Source organism: Quercus suber, unplaced genomic scaffold (genome assembly GCF_002906115.3).
Source record: "Quercus suber isolate HL8 unplaced genomic scaffold, Cork oak 2.0 scaffold_440, whole genome shotgun sequence".
Classification (NCBI taxonomy): Eukaryota; Viridiplantae; Streptophyta; class Magnoliopsida; order Fagales; family Fagaceae; genus Quercus; species Quercus suber.
This window is the reverse complement of record NW_027069891.1, coordinates 1-8,038: the sequence shown is the minus strand read 5'-3', so window position 1 is coordinate 8,038 and position 8,038 is coordinate 1. Positions and strand designations below refer to the sequence as shown.

Below are 8,038 nucleotides of genomic sequence, written 5' to 3'. Positions count from 1 at the left end.
CCCACAAGTGCCTTGGTACAAAAATGAAGTCCTACCTACAGGTGGAAGGAAGAAGCATGCCACTCATGAGTGCCTTGGACAAAATTCGAAGCCTTCCTACCTATAGGTGGGCCACTCACGAGTGCCTTGGACAAAATTCTAAGTCTTCCTTCCTATGAGTGGACTGACGAACCAAGTCACTCACGAGTAACTTAGATAAAATTTTAAGTCTTCATGCCTACGGGTGGACAGTCAAACCAAGTCACCCAGAGGTGCCTTGTTTGAAATTGTAAGTATTCCTACCTATGGGTGGACAGATGAACCAAGTCAACCCACAACTGCCTCGGTTAAAATTATAAGTTTTCCTACATACTGGTGGAAGGACGAACTAAGTCTCCCACAAGTGCCTTGGTCAAAATTATAATTCTTCCTACCTACTGGTAAAAGGACGAACCAAGCCACTCACGAGTACCTTGGACAAAATTCTAAGTCTTCCTACCTATGGTTGGACGGATGAACCAAGTCACCCATAAGTGCCGTGGTACAAAAATTAAGATCTACCTATGGGTGGAAGGATGAAGCAAGCCACTCACAGGTGCCTTGGACAAAATTTGAAGCCTTCCTACCTATGGGTGGAAGGACTAACCAAGCCACTCACGAGTGCCTTGGACTAAATTTTAAGTCTTCGTACCTGCGGGTGGACGGATGAACCAAGTCACCCACAAGTGCCTTGATTGAAATTCTAAGTCTTCCTACCTACGGGTGGGCGGAAAAACCTAGTTACCTATAAGTGGCTTGATCAAAATTATAAGTCTTCCTGCCTACTGGTGGAATGATGAACCAATCCACTCACGAGTGCCTTGGACAAAATTCTATGTTTTCCTACCTACGGGTGGACGGACGAACCAAGTCTATCATGAATGGCTTGAACAAAATTTTAAGTCTTCCTACCTACGGGTGGCGGACTAACCAAGTCACCCATAAGTGCCTTAGTTGAAATTTTTAGTCTTCCTACCTACGGGTGAATGAACTAACCAAGTTACCCATAGGTGCCTTTGTTGAAATTCTAGGTCTTCCTACCTACGGGTGGACGGAGGAACCAAGTCACCCACAAGTGGCTTGGTCTAAATTATAAGTGTTCCTACCTACTAGTGGAAGGACAAACCAAGCCACTCACGATTGCGTAGGACAAAATTCTAAGTTTGCCTACCTAGGGTGGACGGATGAACGAAGTCAACCACAAGTTCCTTGGTACAAAAATTAAGTCCTACCTATGGATGGAAGGACGAAGCAAGCCACTCACGAGTGCCTTGGACAAAGTTCGAAGCCTTCCTACCTATGGGTGGGAGGACGAACCAAGCCACTCACAAGTGTCGTGGACAAAATTCTAAGTCTTCTTACCTATGAGTGAACGGACGAACCAAGTCACTCACGAGTGACTTGGATAAAATTTTAAGTCTTCATACTGACGGGTGGGTGGACGGACAAAGTCACCTAGAGGTGCCTTGGTTGAAATTGTAGGTCTTCCTACCTATGGGTGGATAGATAAACCAAGTCAATTCACAAGTACCTTGGTCAAAATTATAAGTTTTCTTACGTACTGGTGGAGTGACGAACCAAGTCTCTCACAAGTGCCTTGGTTAAAATTATAATTTTTCCTATCTATTGGTGGAAGGATAAACCAAGCCACTCACAAGTGTCTTGGACAAAATTCTAAATCTTCCTACCTTCGGGTGGATGGACGAACCAAGTCACTCGCAAGTGCCTTGGTGCAAAAATTAAGTCCTACCTACGGGTGGAAGGACGAAGCAAAATACTCACGAGTGTCTTGGACAAAATTCAAAGCTTTCCCATCTATGGGTGGAAGGACGAACCTAGCCACTCTCAAGTGCCTTGGTTGAAATTCTACGTCTTCGTACTTATGAGTGGACGGACGAACCAAGTCACCCATACGTGCCTTGGTCAAAATTTTTAGTCTTCCTACCTACGGGTGGTCGGATGAACCAAGTCACCCAAAAGTGCCTTGGTTGAAATTCTAAGTCTTTCTACATACGGGTGGATGGACGAACCAAGTCACCCGTTAGTGCCATGGTCAAAATTATAAATCTTCCTACCTACTGGTGGAAGGACGAACCAAGTCACCCACAAGTGTCTTGGTTAAAATTGTAAGTCTTCCTATCTACTGGTGGAAAGACGAACCAAGCCACTCATGAATGCCTTGGACAAAATTCTAAGTCTTCCTACCTTCAGGTGGACGGACGAACCAAGTCACACACAAGTGCGTTGGTTCAAAAATTAATTCCTACTAACAAGTGGATGGACGAAGCAAACCACTGACGATTGCCTTGGTTGAAATTGTAATTCTTCCTACCTACGGGTGGACGGATGAACCAAGTCAACCTAGAAGTGCCTTGGTTGAAATTTTAAGTCTTCCTACCTATATGTGGATAGACAAACCAAGTTACCCACAAGTGCCTTGGTCAAAACTATAAGTCTTCCTATCTACTGGAGAAAGGACAAAAATATGGCTCCCATTTGAATGCGTGACAAAACAATTCCTGACAATGGCGGAGCCAGAATTTTAGGTTAGGGGGGGCAAGATCAAAAGAGAGTAAAATTAATTCAAAAAAATATCAATTGTTATTAATAAATAAAAAAATAAATAACTATATGCAAATGTAATTGTCATATACAATTTAAATTTCGGTTTGTAAAAAAAAACTTGGGTTTGAGACTGAAAAATGCTGGTGAGGAAAGAAAAAATTGCTATATGTAACAGAGGTGCTATGAATAGTTCTAGACCATAAATTATTTCACAATGTTTTTGCCAAAACTTTGATATGACAAACTATGAGTGATTAACAAATACTAACACATAAACTCACAATTTTTTTTTCAACAATCACACTCTGCCACCCAACAGTTGTTATAAAAAGTTGTGAAAAATTTTGTGGTCTTTCATTTTTTTGAGGTGCTATAATGACTAGTGAGTGAGAGTAGTTTTTTATTTTTTTTTCTTCTTCATAATTCTATTCAACAAAATAATGGCGAAGAAGTAGGCTGTACAAGTGGTTTTATTTTATTGTAATATCTAATACTATATATAATAGCAGAGGCTTTTACGAGATTCTGCCACGTTAGGAAAAAAGCCTATCTAAAAAACTGACACGTATAGATTTAAAACTTAAAACATCACACGGTGCGTTTGTAGAGGCTCACTTTCAGACAGCAAGCCGCTTATCCCTTAAAAAAGGAGAGAGGCGATGAAATCAAAAAGCTTCATCACTCCGCTTAACATTTTCTCTCTCTAAAAAAAAACCCTGCCGATACTGCGATAGAGAGAAAGGGAAGGAGAAAAAAAAAACCTAGTGATACTGTGACACAGTGGAGATTCGTACGGCCGACATAGAGAGAAAAGAGAAAATCTAAGAAGACAGTTAGCCTCTGCCACCATCAGATCCCGTATCCTCCACCGGTTCGTCTCTGTTTTTTGGTTCTGTAAATTTGGGTTTAAATATGATTTAGGTCTGGGTATTTGGATTGGATTGGATTGGATTGTATTGGATTGCATTCAAGTTTTGGTTTAGATTCAGTTTCGAGTAGGGAATTTGGGTTAGAATGGTTTTTAAAATCAGTTATATGTGTTAAATTTGGTTCTTCTTTTGGATATTTAGGTTAAATTCGTTTTGTGTATAAGTTTTCGCTCTAAATAGAAATCTCTGGAGATCTTCATGAATTGATTTAATTTATGTGGTGCCAAAAAAATAATGCTCTGTCATTTCATTTATGCTTTTATTAATTTTTTGTTGAAATATTTTCCCCTCTTTATATTTTCGCTGCCCATGTTTCTTTTCAACCATTGTTGTCAAGGTTTTTGCAGTATATATTTAAAGTTTTCGTTTGCAATTGCTCTGATTTGAAAAAATAAAACCATAGAAGACAGAGAATAAGAAGGTATTGAACGTTAAAATGCCTTTCTTCCTCCACTGATGCCAATCTGCTTCAAGCATTATATCTTTGTGTTTTGGATCCAAAATTAGATCGTACCATTCATCCTTCCTGGCTATGCTCAAGGTATTTCCTCTGATTTATTTTATTTTCTTCTTTTTATCAGATGGGTATATAATATAATCTTTGAAAACCACCATCTCTTTGCCATTCTCTTAAACTTTTGATTTAATATTTTGGTTTGACGTGACTACCGCAACTTTTTGTTACATGCATGCTGCAAATTGCAATGTTTTGCTCTTTTTTCTGCACTTTGCCACTTATTTTTATCATAGATCAAACATTAGCTTTCTCAATACTGTCTTAGTACTTTTGCTTTTCTGTAAATTGTTTTCAAATTTAAGTAATTGGTTGACTGACTATACTCAATAATTAGTTTATTGTCATGCCAATTATTTAACACTGTTGTACATTGATATGAAAAATATTGCATTTTTCTTTGTAGTTCAATTACTTCTTTTTCTTCTTATTCCATCGTAAGAGATTTAACAATAAAGCACTAAAAAGGGCACAACCAAGCACAGTAACCAAGTATGAAATTTAATTAACAGTTCAATTTCTTATTGGAGTGTACTTTCCCTTGGTGTGTTATTGACTTATTGTGGAGGAGGCAGAGTTATTTTGACGTAAATTGGGTTATAAATTAGAAATAGAGGATCATTAGATGCCTATGGAAGCAAATGAAACTTTTTTTACCGACCATATTGTCCTTGAGAAGGAAAGTTTTTATGCTGACCTATTGTCTTTGAGGTGGTGTCTATGAGAATGCTATATTTATGTAGTTTGATTTAGTGCATTTGGAATTCTTGATGTAGTTCATTTGGAAGGAGAGTTGCTGGGAAACAGGGACAACAGCAGCATTGACACAGAGGGATTCTTTTTTCTATTTTTGGTAAATCTTGGTCTTAATTGAAGCTTCAAAGTCTGAGAAAGGCAATTGGATTGGTGTATTATTTCAATGTAGGAATCAAAGAGATTGCAATATTTTCAGGGGCTGTTAAAGTTGGAAAGTGTAGAGGAAGACTACTGCTATATTGTGGTCTTTGAGGGTTCTCTCTATTAGGCTTTCAAACATGAAAGTGAATGGTATTATAGTTATGACAACTGGAAAAGTTAAGGAAGTATTCAATTTGACTCAGGGGCATACTAGAGTGAGATGACAAGACAAAAGGGTGCTGAACAATCTTGAGAAAACATGTAAGAATCTACAACCTATTAATATTTTGCGTAAGATCAATTTTTGAGGGTTTAAAAATCTGCACCTATTACAAAGAATACAATTTTTGTCTGGTGTAAAATCAATATTTTTCATTAACACTATTTTCCAGTTAGATACCTACTTGACTTTTTTTTTTTTTTTTTTTTTTGTGTTCTTGATTTAGTTTTGGTTGATTGGTTGAGGTTTGATCCTTCAGTAATTTCAGATTTTGTTTGTTCATTTCCCTATTGCATTTTAATCAATGACTATTTCTGTGTGTGAAAGAATCCTCTTTTGTAAGTAGATCAACTGTATCCATGACGTTATATAGCAATTTGTTATTTTTTTGGAACCTGTTTTGTGGTGGTTGAGTTTTGGAGTTGGTTAGCTAAATTTATTTGCTAATACAATGTTAGTTGTGCCTTTTCTCTGCATGTTATTTGGTCTTTGCATTGTGTGGGAGGCATGTCTTTATATAAAAGAAGCTAGATTACTTATGAAACCAATGCTTTCTCAGCGTCCTAATTTTTCACAAAGTCTGTCAGTGTCACATGAAAATTATAAGCACTGCAACATTGCTATTTTTTTCCCCCTGATGACCAAAAGTGAAGTGCAAATTCAGTGTGCAAAAGAAAGGAAAAATCATAACCAGCCTGGGATTCTACTTTCAGAGATTTAAAGTCAGTTTGGTGTGATCCTCAATAGTGAAGTACTCTTTCTAAGCCTTTTGTTATTTTGGCTATTGAATTGTTAACATTCTAATGAAGGTTTAGACAAATGGCTATCTGCTTAAGTTGGTCTCAAAACTTAAGCAAACAACGATTTTATCTACCTTTGCATCCCTTAATGATCATTTTAGTCATTTTAACTTTCAAAAATTGTTGTTTCCTTTTCCAGCTATGATGAAGTTCAGAATTATATCTATTAACTATGTTGGATCAGTTTCTGTCACCTGCAGAAACCTTGCTTCTGACCTGATATTTAGAAACTTCTTCATTTTACTGCATTTTTCTAAAAATCTTACTACTAAAGTCCCTCAATTGCATTGGCATAGTCATGATATGTTTTTAACATGTGAGCTTTGTTTCAAATGATTGTATGAGATTAAAAGGAATAAAAGGAATTATTCATTGAAGAAGAAGCATATACATTATGAAACATTCATGTACATGTTAAAAAAACAAATTTGATAAACATTGTGCTCTTATAAAGTACTCACTACCATTATTACAATATATGTAAGATAGTACACTTCCAAAGTTTCTTATTGAGTTAAAATAAAGAAGACATTATGAAATTGATTAGGTGGAAAGTCTAGAATAAATTTCAATTTAATGGTAATTCTAATTCTATTGAACTATCTTAGCAAAGACACTAATGATGTAGATAGTTTCCAGTCAACCGTGACTCTCTAATGTAGTTTTGAAAGTGTATCTCAAAATGTGAAGTAGTTTTGGAAAACACTTGATTTGCTGTCATCTCTACCTATTTGGAAAAAAAAAAAAAAGATGTTGGACTTAGGAAGTACTAACAGCATAAGGTGCTTGCGATTTACTTTTTTTGTTATGCAGATCAATAAGAGTGGTGGATTGGGTTCCAATAACTTTCTTTTTGGGGATCTGAATCTGAAGGAAGAAATAGAAAGAAAATGTGTAATGCAACTGTTAGAGAGAAAAGGTAAGAGATATATTGTTTTCTAAATTCATTGATTTAATTATGTTCAGGTTTTATTTCATAACCCTTGCCTTCAAAGACTATTTCAACATGATTGCGATTATATTGCATTAAAGGTTAATTTGTTTGGCTCCAAGTAATTGTGAAAAGGCATGTCTGTTTTATTTCAATGAAATTAATTCTAAGATAGATATTCTTTTGATTAATTAGTGTTAGGATATATATGAATAGTTTTTACATGAAATACTCCAAATTTAATATTGATTATCTTTGCTTTCTAATTTACAAATGCTAAATTATCAAGTCTGAATAGGTGCTAAATTCTCTCAAAAGGTATTGAATAATTTTGACTGATATTGTGATTTTATGTAGCACTTCGAAAACTTGAATAATTTCACACTAAGTGTCACCAAAGTACTGACCTATGATTTCATAGTACTTTGTAAAATTGTAGTATTATGCAACAACTTGATTTAGCTATTTAAGGGTCATTTTTTCTTATTTTACAACAGTTTTTACGTGAAATACTCCAAATTTAATATTGATTATCTTTGCTTTCTAATTTATAAATGCTAAATTATCAAGTCTGAATTGGTGCTAAATTCTCTCTAAAGGTATTGAATAATTTTGACTGACATTGTGATTTTATGTAGCACTTCAAAAACTTGAATAATTTCACACTAAGTGTCACCAAAGTATTGACGTATGATTTCATAGTACTTTGTAAAATTGTAGTATTATGCAACAACTTGATTTAGCTGTTTAAGGGTCATTTTTTCTTATTTTACAGATTTTCTTGCAAAAAATCTCATTTCATATTGAATCGTAAAGAGCATCTAATTAGTAAGAAATTTGACATTGGCTACAAGCGAGTTTGTAGTTAAACTTTGTCCTTCTTATTATATGTATTTTAAAATTTTATGAATTGACATTTAATGGGATTTTCCTCTTTAGTTAAATATGGATGATAGAAATGGTTTAAGCAAACGTGAAAATGAGAGACAGGTTTATGGTGGCTGATTGTTTCAACAATTACATGTTGGTGCACACACAGGTTTATTTTACAGGTATTTTAAATTAATTATTGTTACTTTTTTATTCCTTTATGATTTATATGTATAAATATAACCAAGCTAAAATATTACATTTACTTCTACGTGTATAAATATAACAAGCTAA

General features: G+C 35.2%; 1 long non-coding RNA gene across 8 annotated transcripts; it reads left to right on the top strand.

Annotated features, from left to right (window-relative positions):
• Window positions 1–3,180: 3,180 nt before the first annotated feature.
• On the top strand, window positions 3,181–8,027 carry LOC136062685 (uncharacterized). 8 transcript variants are annotated; one of them, XR_010624417.1, is made up of 5 exons: window positions 3,181–3,454; window positions 3,916–4,053; window positions 4,803–5,184; window positions 6,757–6,862; window positions 7,865–8,027. It is a non-coding gene; the product is annotated as an uncharacterized LOC136062685 (long non-coding RNA). The 8 variants fall into 8 exon arrangements; XR_010624415.1 differs by having other exon boundaries at window positions 7,814–8,027; XR_010624416.1 differs by lacking the exon at window positions 7,865–8,027 and adding an exon at window positions 5,731–5,894 and having other exon boundaries at window positions 6,757–7,048.
• The last annotated feature ends 11 nt before the right edge of the window (window positions 8,028–8,038 follow it).